This window comes from Pinus tabuliformis, chromosome 4_2 (assembly GCF_031772625.1).
Source record: "Pinus tabuliformis cultivar Carrire ecotype Pingquan chromosome 4_2, CPIR1, whole genome shotgun sequence".
In the NCBI taxonomy this organism is placed as follows: domain Eukaryota; kingdom Viridiplantae; phylum Streptophyta; class Pinopsida; order Pinales; family Pinaceae; genus Pinus; species Pinus tabuliformis.
In genome coordinates, this window is record NC_142304.1 from 726,856,507 (window position 1) to 726,868,096 (window position 11,590).

Genomic DNA, 11,590 nt, shown 5'->3' on the forward strand with positions numbered 1-11,590 from the left:
ATGAAATAATAAGAAAATTAAATAATATTTTAATGAAACAATAAGAAAAATAAATATTTTTTCCCTTTGAAGAATTACTTTACAACCTCTTAAAAATTACATATTAAGATTATGGAAAGTGGCATTTACAAAATAGACTAAGAAATGTGAAACCTGATGCAGACTTTTACAGTAAGCTCATTGTTATAATGAAATGAAAATGAATTAAATTATGAATTAGATTTTGCAGCATTGTCATACTGAAATGTAAAAGAATCTAATGATGGAAGTTTCATATACCTAAAACCTAGGCAATGTGAAACCTAGATGATGTAACGTTATCATGGGCTCATTGTTATTCAAAACATTTAAAAGAAATGCGTAGGCAACATTATTTGTCACAATGAAACGAAAATGAATTAAACTAGCAATTACACCAAATGTTGCAAAGGAAACGCCGTCGATAGCATATGGAAAAAGAGTGTAGATGAAGCAATGCGATATGCAATCTAAATGTAGATGAATTTGAGTAAAAGAGAAATAGGATAACCATTCTATCTCCTCAATATGCTTTCCAAATTTGAGACATCCAGGATTGAAGCCGCACATTCTACATAAAAAGCTTTCATTAGCTCGGTCAATAACTATTTGAAATTCCCATAACTTGCAACCTCTTCAAACCACAAGCACTTGCCAAATAAAGAACAACAAAAAATGTTGAGAACTCGACCTTTGAATTGGAACCAGGACCCAGAATGAATTGAAATGCATTTATATACAAAACACCACCAATCCCATACCTAGGTGGATGCCATTGGTTGGCCCCATCAAAGAAACCCCATGGGGTATCAAAATCTAGAGTAGGCATAATCAACATATAAGGAGCAACATACTTTTTTAATGAGATCACCTGAAGATTCCCTAATAATTCGTCTGTGGTTTCCTTCAAAATTCCTGCAAGATAAATGCTAGCTAACATGGCAATAGGTATAAGAAACTCTTTATTTATGCATCCACAGTAAACAATCTCACTTAGAGATGACACAAACAGGACAAGAATGAACAACCACTTTTCCACCTCAAATGTGAGCCTAAATATGTGGTGCAGAAAAGAAGAAAAAATAAAAATAAAAATAAAAAATTGTAGGCTTTGTCCCATGGAAAGACCTTTATTGGTTTAGGACATTTGTCCCAAAGAATTTTCACTTTCTCCAAATATAGATGGCTAAATTTTTCTAGGCCACCTGATTGCACTCTAGTCATATTCATTGCATGAGGAATTAATCACTTAAAATTTTGGTATTCAATAGCCTCTAAAGGACTTGAAACTAATGAGGCCTTACATAGGTAAGAAAGCTGCTTTTTGAGAGAAATAAAACAGAATTAGATTAAAGTCCAGAACAACATAAAAGCATAAGAGTATGAAAAATAGTTAGCCATTAACTCGGAAGCAACTAACTTTTGTCGTGACTACCTAAAAATTCAATCTACATTTGCCCCAAACCCAAGCTCAAAGGAAAGTCTAAACTAAGAAGAAGAAAAGCATGCCACTAGGCTTGGATGGTGACAAACCAATATTACCTCACTACGTGTATCCATTCATAAGTTGGGGTCTCGCTATTACTTAGTACAAAATTAATCTGAAATTTCATTCCAGTATATTTCTTTATAACTAAACTCAATGAAGAGATAACTATAACCCAATGTTGATTTAGGGCTTATGACATGATTTTTTAAATGTGGGAAATATAATGCTTAAAATGGAAAACACTAGTTCTAGCCTGAGTCTTGCTTTTTCTTTGAAAGGGTTTAGAATAGAAAGAAACTAATACTCTGTGTGTGATTGTAATTGTGAAAAGATTGAAGATCTTGTACCAAATGTTTATGTTGATCTGATTATCAATGTTGCAAGCAAAATTAAGACTTAAAGTAGAAATTCCATGCCTTCAGATTCTTGGCCATCAACAAATTTATATAAAGCAAAAGAGCCACCTGGCTACTTGAATTCCTCCTTGGAGAGCTTATCTGCTAGTTGATTGAGATCATGATAAATGTGGGTGATGGATGACCATTCTAGCTCCTGAATGTGCTGCCAAATTTGAGACATCAGGGATTGAAGCCACACATTCTATATAGAAAACGTATATTAGCCCGGTCAACAACTATTTGAGATTCCCCATCACTTGCAACCTCTTCAAACCACAAGCACTTGTCAAATAAAGAACAACAAACCATGTTGAGAACTCGACCTTTCAATTTGAACCAGTACCCAGAGTATATCTGATATGAATGAATTGAAATGCATTTATATACAAAACACCTCCAATCCCACACCTAGGTGGATGCCCTTGGTTGGCCCCATCAAAGAAACCCTATGGGGTATCACAGTCCAGAGTAGGCATAATCAACATACCATATTTATTCAGTTTAGGATTGCACTTGAAGTTATTCATGAGCTTAACCATAAGACTGGCCACCACTTCTGCTGGAAGCTGCTTATCTTGAACACACTGATATTGTGAGCCCACCATACAAAATAAACAAAATGACAAGGCATCGAATCATAGTTAAAGACATATGCATCCAATAACCAACCTTGGACACATAGCTATAAGCTCTCCTTATTCCAAGATACCTTCAGATGATTTTCGAGCTCTAGGTAGGACCTATCCACCCACATTTGAGTCTAATGTTCCAATGTAAGTAACTTGCGAGTAAGTCAACCATTGAAAATTTTATACTGAAAAATAAAGTTGGAAAACATTAGTAACTTTTGAAAATATGAAACCCCTGTGCAGTTATTTCATGGTCAAAGATCCATTTGACATAGATGGAAATATGAATCTAAGTTCAATTTTGCTAGATTTGAGACAAAATTTTCACCAAAAGAGAAAATACCTAATGTAAGCAAGGGAAATGTACTATTTTTTTCTATTTGAACCATAAGAAAACTATACAACACAAATGGAAATCGTAAAAATCCATAAATCATCACAATATCAGTTATTGAGAGAGCAACCATCAATTGAATCTCAAAATATTGCAGCGAGTATTTGGTACCATCAACATGAAACACTTTCAGATGTTCACCAAGTAATATAAGAAAAGTGAATACTCATCCAAGCATGATATATTATAACATGGATAAAGTTCCAAATCACTAAAAACAACATCCAAGTCTGAATATCTAATAGATTAAGGTCATAAAATAGAATTCCATAAAATTCTTACATGCAAAACTGAAAGATGGTAAAGTCGGAAATGAAAATAATGCCCATCTCTTAACATAATGGAACAAGTAAGAGCATGAATAGTTGATTTTCATCTTAAAAGATGCAGATCCACTTCCAAAAAGGAATATAACACCTAATACTTGTCCTGGGTAACAACAGGAGATCTGTTTCTTTAGGCCTGAAACAACAGGACCCAACATGATGATCAACATGTGCAAGGGAGTCCAGTACTTGAATGAGATTAAGGATTCCGTGGTGGGTGCATTCTAATGGGCATCCATGGAAGGAGCACTTACAGAGAAGAACATGCACAAGAAGGGTCTTCTATGTTGCTTAGCTTACTACCAAGTTGAGGCTTCTGGAGCCCATATATCTGGTTGATATTCATGCACCTGAGTAGGATCTGCATGGAATTTACAATGTGTTGAATCAAAGGAGTGGCCATGTGTTTGAGGAGCTGCAGAGACCTGGGACTCCACTGTATAACATTAAAGCCTATTTTCCAGTTATAAAGTCTTTCAAATTTGCAGATACTCTTCGACTTGCAATTGGTGGGTAGGCTTTTCCTCAAACTGTAATTGATCACTGGGATTTGATGGGGTATGATCCAATGGACTCTTGTTCAGAGGTTGGTCAGCTTGTGATTAATATCAGAAGGAGAAAGGGACTCAAGGAGCATATCACTTCCCTCTCAGAGTATGAGGATAAGGTGTAAGGACTGAATGTTTTTAGTGTTTTTGTCATGACACTTTTGTAGTAGAGGTTGTGAACCCACATCATTTTTTGCAAATCTTGTCAGTTGTTGTCAGTTGTGCATAAGTATCAAGAAGCTTGAAAGTTTTTAACTTTCAGTTTTCATGGGTGATATTGACAGAGGGAAAATTGGTAAAAAAATTTAGAAATGTGTTCAATCCACATCTTCAAAAAGAGTGAAACAAATCTCTCTCAGCAATATTTTGACTGGCAGTTTCGTGGATGTTCCAACTTCTCTTTTTTCTTGCAAATCCCTAACATCATTGAAGCTCCAATGGTTTTTCTTCACATGAATGCCTCTCTACTTCAGCGGTTTTAGATGCCTTGTAACCTGTTGTCTGTCATTCATCTATACAAACAATGATATACTTTAACACCTTGTAGAAAATTTCCCTCTTCTTGAAAATTTGAAAATTTGTGCGGCCAATCTCTAGTGAATGGATTTCACTGGAGTTGAGTGTGAAAGCTCAGTGACAATGATCGGCCCAAAGATGGTAAATTTTATAGTGCATAGTTGTCTTAGGATGTCAACATTGGAGCTTGAGTCTTGTGGGACTTTGCATCTGTGCATGATGAAGATTAATGTATTTAAATGATTTTCTGTTACAAACTCTCTGAAGAAAGTTTCCCTTCATGGGCTTGGTAGACAAGCACCTTCTCTCCCAATTCTGGAAAGTTTAATCTCTCTTGAAGAACTCTCAATAGAAAGTAAATGTTTTAAGGTTAGTAATTGTCTTACTTTTAGCATCATGTTAATAGTGTTTTGAACACCATAATTTTATTATATAGGGAGATTTATCATACCAAGTTTGGATTGTAGAACCATGCAGTAAGCCTGGAGGCATTAAGTTTAACCCTTTCACTCAATAGTTTGAAAGTGGTTTGCATGAAAGTTTCAAAATTTGATAAGAAGAAAATTGCTCTGATAGGTTTCCTGTTGAGAAGTTTTCCTTTGCTGCAAAAAATGACACTTACCCTACCAAGATGCTCCCTATTTACTCATGAGAAGAGCTTCTTAAAACAACTTCTGGGTTTGAAAAGACCTAGTGAAGCAAGCATGTATATATCAAAAGAACATGAAGACTGCTGCAAAGGATGTATTGGAGATGCTTTACAACTGATTGATGCTTGACTTTGTAATTGATTGAAACATGCCATACAAAGAATGAATTGATTTTTGAGGTCAAGATACATTCTCTTGTTTTGTTAAAATTTCATGGCAAATACATTCTCCCATTTTGTCCTTCACCTGCATATACCATACCGACCTTATGTGGCGAGTGTTGTTAATTGTTGGGGCTAGTTTATTTTTTCATTCTGGGGATGGTTTCAAATTTTCTAGCCAATCTTTTGTTGATGGAGTAGAAACAACAAAATGGGCAATTAATATTGTTCTGTTCTTTCACTCCGCTCAACGTGAAATTTTCTAGTCATTGCAATTTGCATGCCATTAAGATCACGTGTAATCATTTGAATGGGAATAAGAAAATACTCTTCGACTGGCAATTGATTAATATCATAAGGAGAAAGGGACTCAAGGAGCATATCATTGTCCTCTTAGAGTATGAGGATAAGGTGTAAGGTTTGAATCTTTTTAGTGTTTTTGTCATTCTAGATTAACAAATATTTGAGATTCCCATCACTTTCAACATCTTCAAACCATAAGCACTTGCCAAATAAAGAACAACAAACAATGTTGAGAACTTGACCTTTGCATTGGAACTAGGACACAAAGTATATATGATATGAATGAATTGAAATGCATTTATATACAAAACACCACCAATCCCATACCTAGGTGGATGCCCTTGGTTGGCCCCATAAAAGAAACCCCATGGGGTATCACAATCTAGAGCAGGCATCATCAACATACAAGGAGCAACATACTTTTTTAATGAGATCACCTGAAGATTCCGTGATAATTCATGTGTGGTTTCCTTTAAAAATTTTGCAAGATAAATGCCAACTAACATGCCAATAGGTATAAGAAACTCTTTATTTATTCATCCAGAGTAAATTATCTCACTTAGAGATGACACAAACAGGACAAGAATGAACAACCACTTTTCCATGTGAGCCTAAATAGCCACTTTTCCACCTCAAATGTGAGCCTAAATATGTGGTGCAATTTTTTTTTTGTAGAGTTTGTCACATGGAAAGACCTTTATTGAACCCTAACTTTTTTCTCAACTACAGAGAACCAGAGTTAGAATAAATATGGCATTGAAGTGGCCCCTTAATTCTGTTTACAGATTACCAGTGCACCCATTTTCTCCGATCCAGTGGGCCAATATGGAGGACTACTCGATATTTAGGTGACAGGGAGATCCCAAGATGAGCTCGGTGCTACGAAAATTCATGATGGATTCCCCCATTCATAGATTCCAGAATAGCGGTCGAGGATTAACACCTGCCGAAGTCGATACGACCATGAGAAAACTTTAAAAAGACATATACTAGCCTTCCAGAAAAACCAAGGAAAAGGGCTCCTACGACGATAAAGATTGCGATCACACCTTATGCCCCACTTTCCTGGAAGAGTTTGTGGCCAAGCAAAATCTCCTTTGGCTGCCTTGCAGTCACATATTTCATTCGGATTGCTTGATGTTGTGGATCAAATCTCATGCCCTCTGCCCTACCTGCAGATTTGGTCTCTCAGGAAGACCCCCTCAAAACTCAGATGTTTTTGTTATTTCTACTGCTATAACACCTAGAGATTGCATGCTTATTATATAAATGGAAGAGGCCTTTGATGAGAAAACTTTAAAAAGAGATCTATTGGCCTTCCAGAATAACCAAGGAAAAGGGCTCCTGTGACGATAAAGATTGTGATCACACCAGCTGCCCCATTTTCGTGGACGAGTTTGTGGCCAAGCAGCAGCTCCTCCGTCTGCCTTGCAATCACAGATTTCATTCGGATTGCTTGATGTCGTGGATCAAATCTCATGCCCTCTGCCCTATCTGCAGATTTGATCTCTCAGGAAGACCCCCTGAAAACTCAGATGTTTCTGCTTGCTGCTGCTGTTGTAACGCCCACAGATGACATGCTTATCAAAGCAATGGAAGAGGCCTTTGATTGGATCAACTCACATCGGCGTTAACTCTACACTGGATGCTTCCATGGAGTTCAGAGATATAAATCTAAAATATTATGGACCATCTTCCTATTTCTGTCTCCATAACTAACTATAGCATTGTATATTTGATATCATCATCTCAGATGAAGAGGGCTTGTGCCTTACATGAATGCCAAAGATACATCCATGAGAATAGAACACAACTTGGACTTGTAACTTGGATTTGACCTTGGCTTCTTGAAAGAAAAGGAATTAAGTACAAACGGGGAACAGTGGCAATAGAAAGTGATCAGAGAAATTATCACTAACTTGTACATATTGTCACCATGAACATTCACAGGTACTTTCTTGCAATAGCCAATATGGGGTAAAATATGACCATTGAAATAATATAACCTTTTTCTTTTTCTGTATCAGAATAAAAAGACACTAAAATAAAGAATTTCTCATTCAACCATGAGCTATACTTTTTTCATTGTAACGAATCGTTCATGTATCCTTTGGGATCTCTCGGCTTCATTTAGCCATGAGCTGTACTTTTTCATTGTAGTGAATCATTTAGGTATCCTTTTCATAATAAAATATTGTCCTTCAGGAATTCTCTTTGGTAAGAGGATACACAATGCCCTAATAGGGAATTTTTTTTTGAATAATGAAGTAAATATGCCAGCGATATACTGAAAACTATATTGGTTCTTCATTTCCTCTGTATTGCTTCATGAACAAATAAATTTTGATTATGATTTGCCTAATCGTTTTACAAATCCAAATTCAGAAAATCAATTTGGCAACACTAATCAAATCAAACTGGAGAAGAGTTCAGGTAGGGCAGGACCCTCTTCTATTCCTGTGAAGAAAAGTCCAGATATTTCTAGGTAGGACAAGACCCTCATCCACTACTATGAAGAAAAGTCCAAAAAGAAGTAAGACTGCAGACATTTATATCTAAAGAAAATCCCAGAAACAAGATTTAAGAAGAGTCCAATTTAAACCAAATATGCCCTTTCTTAGCAAGAGCGTAGACCCTAAAGGATGAAGCTGAAGACCTAAAGATTTCTGGAGTAAAATGAGAATAGCATCAACCATTCCATCCATGCTCAGAACGAAATCTGTCCCTGTCATTATGAACATGGCCGAAAGGGATTAAAAGGAAGTAGGTATAAACCCGGAAAGTGGTAGTCCTACATAACATAATTCACATCAGATGGAATAATTGTAAATTAAAGAGTTGGGTTGATAGTTAAGAGTCAGTGGTGAAATCAAATAGCTCAAAATGGTTCAATCATCTAAAATTTGATCTAATGGAACATATTGATACACAGTGGTAGTTTGGGGAGCATTTTTCAAAGGGAAACGCCTTACAACATAATTATGAATTATATTTTTCAACATTATCTTAATGAAATGTAAAAAAATATAATATTGAAAGTTTCATATACCCAAAAATATATAATATATAGAATCACATGATAATGAAATTCAAAGAAATACAACAAGACATGAAATCCCATACTACCTACTAGATGAGAAATGCCAAAAATGCATACTACTTGCCAAATAAGAAATTCCAAAAGAAATACAACATTTTCAATGTTTTAAATAATGTATAAGATGACTAATGATTCATCTAAAGTTAATATTTAGAATTGACCTCGCGGTGGAGTAGGGTGACCTTGCTAGTGTTGCAATCCCCAAATTAACTTTAAATGAAATTATTTAATATTCATGAAACAATAGTTTGGCATAATATGGTTGGTTAAAGTAATTATATGGATAGAATATCTATTTCAACCTCTGGATATGGCTTTGCAGAATGTTTGAAAAAAACTAAATGAACAGTTTTGGATTTCATTTAAATAGAATATTCATAGTCGTATAACACCATAAACTACTGAGATTAATTTCTCTCTCTTCATCTTTTCTGTTACTGATTGAATAATGAAATAAAAATTCGAATTAAATTTCCGGTCATTTCAATTGTTTGACAAGTAAATTCAAGTGCATGATTTTGTAATGTGATTTGGTCATCCTCAATGGTATGTCCCAGGAATTTGATCTTTGTCTGAAACAATTCCATTTTCTTCTTGCTTAGTACGAGCCCACTTCTCTTGACTACTTGTGTAAAAATATATACATGTTTGAAATGTTCTTCTACAGATTTAGAGAATATTAACACATCATCAATATATACAATGAGGCAATCAAAGTATGGCTTGAAAACCTGGTCCATGACCTTTTGAAATTTGGATAGTGCACGTTTTAGGCCAAAGGGAATAACATTCCACTCATAATGACTTGCAGGAATGTTGAAGGCGGTTTTGAATCTATCTTCTTCTTTTACTTCAACCTCCCAAAACCCAGATTTCATATCAAATTTGGAGAAAACTTTTTCTCCTGCTATTCGGCTTATTAGGCTTTCTTTATGGGGAAGAGGATATGTATCATATGCTAGTACATAAGTTAGAGGTTTGTAATTTATGACTAATCTGGGAACACCTCTAATATGTTCTAAGTGTTTATTTACATAGAACCCGTAGTAGTTCCAAGGGCTGCTAGATTCTCTGATCAATCCTCTTTTTAAGAGATCTGAGATTTATTTTTGGCACAGAGTTCTGTACTCGTTTTTCATAGGTATGACTCAGCTCTTGCATGATTTTCCATTGTATTCTTGTTTGAACGATAATGAAACTCTGTATTTCTTTCTATGCCAAAAAGCATCTGGGTTTTCAGAACAAAAATCTTTTTCTAATTTCTCTCTGAGCTCTGATATTTTTTGTTGTACCTTTGGGGACTGTAGCTATTCTTTTATTCTAAGAGAGGACTTGAAGTCTTTTAATTCTCCCAGTTTTCTTTCTGTCAGATTAACTTCCTGCATAGTCTGAACCATGGTGGATATTCTTGGTGTTTAAATAAAAGGAAATGTGATGGTTTGTAATAAACCTTTGTTATCAAGGGAAGATATAAAATAACCAGCTTTGCCATCCTGTAATCTGGCTGATCCATGTGGTTCAACAACAACAAGAAAAATATTGCCTAAAATACAGTCAATTGGAATATTTTTGACTGCAAACTTTATTTTCATACAATATCTTGAAAAACTAAGAGTTGCACTAGATACTTCATATTGAAAATCTTATGTACCTGCCCGAGTGACTTGCATATATGCAGGTATCCAACATTTGGCTAGGATCACTTTTTTTTTTAAACATTTATATCTGCACCTGAATCTATTAATGTTATGAGAGTGAATTTTTCTCCTTGTATATTAAAATTTAATAGTTCATGGTGCTACTGATACTGAATGGTCATGATATTCATATTTCCAAACCCTATGCCACTATTTTTCATATCTTCAAAAATATCGACATTAGGATTTTCTGCTGGTTCTTGCCATTTTCAACTATTTCATTTTTTAAATCATGAATCTCATGACTAACTTCTCCTAGAGTCAAAGACCTTGGTTTTGTATGTTGTTGGTTTCTTTGAAAGATTTTGTTTTTTCTCATAATAAACATCAACAAACAATGCTTTAGAAATATTACCTTTTAAGGTATTACCAAGATCTCTGTGTCTAATTTGTAAAAAAAATTCTAAAAGTTTTTCTTTGATTTCTCCTACTACAAGCATTTTAATGCTTGCGAGATCTTTTGATTCATCATCATCAATAGAGGCTATTGAAGAGAATTATTGCATGAATATCCAGAGGTTCATGTACAGGTTTGTATAAGACTTCGAGTATTCATCACAAAAGACATAGAAATTGCACAACAAGCTTCATTTTCTCCTTCGAAGGAAGCCCCCGCTTAAAATTGGTATTAGACTCAGTAGTGTCTCGTTCATACATGTATTTATATTTTAAACTCTCTCAAAAGACAATAGGGAACCAGGAAGAAGATCAGTTTCATTCAGAGAACTTCACAAAGAAGAAATACAAGAAAATAATTTTGATATGGGAAATTTGTTTCATAATGCATCATCTTCAATGATTAACTCTGCAGAAATAGAGTTAATAGAAAGTAAACCATCAACCCGATGGGCTCTCCCTTCCTTAAGCCCATTAGAATTTTATGGTGATTTATCTGCGTTTCATTTAAAAGCTATAACTAGAGTCACTGTTAAAGAATATGTCTCTAAGATCCAATAAAATGCCCAGGGAGACACATTCTTTAACAATAACTCTAGTTATAGCTTTCAAATGAAACACAGATAAATGACCATAAACTTCTAATGGGCTTGTGGAAGGGAGATCCCATTGGGCTGATGGCTGACTTTATATTAACTCTATTTCTGCAGAGTTAATCATTGAAGATGATTCACTATGAAACATATTTTCCATATCAAAATTATTTTCTTGTGCTTCTTATTTATGAAGTTCTCTAAGTGAAACAGATTGTCTTCCTAGTTCCATGTTATCTTTTGAGAGAGTTTAAAAGATAAATACCCGTATGAACCAGACGTTACTGACTCTAATACCGATTTGAAGCAGGGGTTTCCTCTGAAAAAGAAAATGAAGCTTTATGTGCAGTTTCTATGTCTTCTGTGATGAAT

At 34.9% G+C, this 11,590-nt stretch overlaps 1 pseudogene; it reads left to right on the forward strand.

Annotated features, from left to right (window-relative positions):
- Window positions 1-2,212: 2,212 nt before the first annotated feature.
- LOC149171639 (uncharacterized) lies at window positions 2,213-7,226 on the forward strand (annotated as a pseudogene).
- The last annotated feature ends 4,364 nt before the right edge of the window (window positions 7,227-11,590 follow it).